This window comes from Acanthisitta chloris, unplaced genomic scaffold (genome assembly GCF_000695815.1).
Source record: "Acanthisitta chloris isolate BGI_N310 unplaced genomic scaffold, ASM69581v1 scaffold37194, whole genome shotgun sequence".
NCBI lineage: Eukaryota > Metazoa > Chordata > Aves > Passeriformes > Acanthisittidae > Acanthisitta > Acanthisitta chloris.
This window is the reverse complement of record NW_008670453.1, coordinates 13483-15141: the sequence shown is the minus strand read 5'-3', so window position 1 is coordinate 15141 and position 1659 is coordinate 13483. Positions and strand designations below refer to the sequence as shown.

Below are 1659 nucleotides of genomic sequence, written 5' to 3'. Positions count from 1 at the left end.
CAGGATAGAATGGGAAGGACACAATTACTAGACGTAATTATCAGTGAGCATAAAATCTGTATATATTGAACCTTTACAGAATTATGTGGGCGGGGAGGGGGGAGGGGGGATGAGGGTGTCCGACGCTGGTACGGAGAAGTCACTTTAACATGGAAACCTCTGCCTCATCGAATTCAGGGTTTAATGTACTTGAAGCTCTGCGGTTCCTTATACAGCTTTTTTATTTATACATAATTTTTTTGTATACTGCATTGAAAATGTCCTTGACTTCCCCCGAGTTCCTCCCTGCTCCTGCTGTGCCGTGGGTCCCTGGCACACGGGGGTTTCGGCAGCGGCTGTCTCGGAGCTGTGTCACCAGGGGTTGCGTGGGAGACGGCGACCTTGGAGCGATGCTGTTCCTTTGCTTCCCATTCCCATCAGCTTTCCCCAGCGTTTCTCTTTGTGTAGCAAAAACATTTGCACTTAACGATACACTCCTACACTTTGGATGTATTCCCAGTGTTGTTCTGAGGGAAAAAGGAAACAAAAAAGCAAAAAAAAAAAAAAGAAAGAAAGAAGAAAAGCAAAGCAAAGCTGTTCCCTGTGACACTGTATTCCTGAGTGAGCAGCTCAGGTCCATGTTCCCTGGGAGGGAGGTGAGGAGCTGAGACTGTGCTTTGCATAGGAGATGTCTGTGGTTAATGTGAATCAAAAAGGGAAAAGTGTATTAATTTGCCAAAGCCATTCACCACTCCCTGATCCCAGGGCTGTGCCCTGCCTGTGCCGCTGCCAGCTCCAGGGCAGGTGGCTGCCTGGGGTCCCTTCTGGAGAGCCCAACTGTGTGGGATCCCCCCTGGGGGTCCCTCGGAGCTCCTCCAAGCAGTTCCCACTCTCTTTCGGGTCCTAACCAGACTGGATGACCCCCCACGTTCCCTATTCCCAGGTGAAGCTGTATCTCATCTCCGGTGTCACTTTTCCGACGAGCTGATGGCGTTGCCACAGCCCAGGGGTGATCACATCCCATTTGAGCCAGGAGGTCAGGGGGGTTGGGGGCTGTTTGCATTTGGGGAGCTCCCAGGGCCCCGACCCGTTGGTCTCCACGCGAGTGATGTTGCACAACACAGATCCCCGCGGATCCGTCTCCATCCCCACGTGCTCTGTACGATGGACCTTTGTAGAGTCGTTATTTCTGTAGACTTTGTTTATCTGTAACAAACTTTGTAGATTCTGTGAGATGTTATTTTAATGAAATCACTCGAGTCTTTAATAGCAAAGCATCGATATTCACTGAGTCGGTATCGAGGAGTTCTGGACGCTGACGCAGCCCTGACACTGAGGAGGAGTGTTCGATTCCACGGGGCATTACTGTACCATGACTTGATGTTGCCGCATAGACTTTGAGATATCCGATCTGTTGGGGGGTTTGTGTTCGGCCTCTGTCCTCTTGCATAGTGTGAAGCCTGTAAAGCTGGTACCTGTACATAGATAGCTCCTGTCCTAGCTAGAGCGTATCTAGACTTGCCTGTAATATTTTAGCTTCTTACTGACTGTGTGATGGTAGAACATATAATTTTTGTACATTCTATTTACTGAGATGTTGCCTTTTTTTTTTATTATTTTATTTTACAAATACTCTGGAATTCAGATGTGGGGGGGTTTTTTGTTGGGTTATTTTTTTTT

General features: G+C 48.2%; 1 protein-coding gene across 1 annotated transcript in view; it reads left to right on the top strand.

The window, feature by feature from the left end:
• Positions 1 to 209: 209 nt before the first annotated feature.
• The window catches only part of PPAPDC1B (phosphatidic acid phosphatase type 2 domain containing 1B), a 4927-nt gene continuing 3477 nt past the window's right edge, over positions 210 to 1659 (top strand). The window contains exon 1 of the mRNA XM_009073684.1: positions 210 to 241. The gene's annotated coding sequence lies outside the window, so the exon portion shown is untranslated. The remainder of the gene's footprint in view (positions 242 to 1659) is intronic.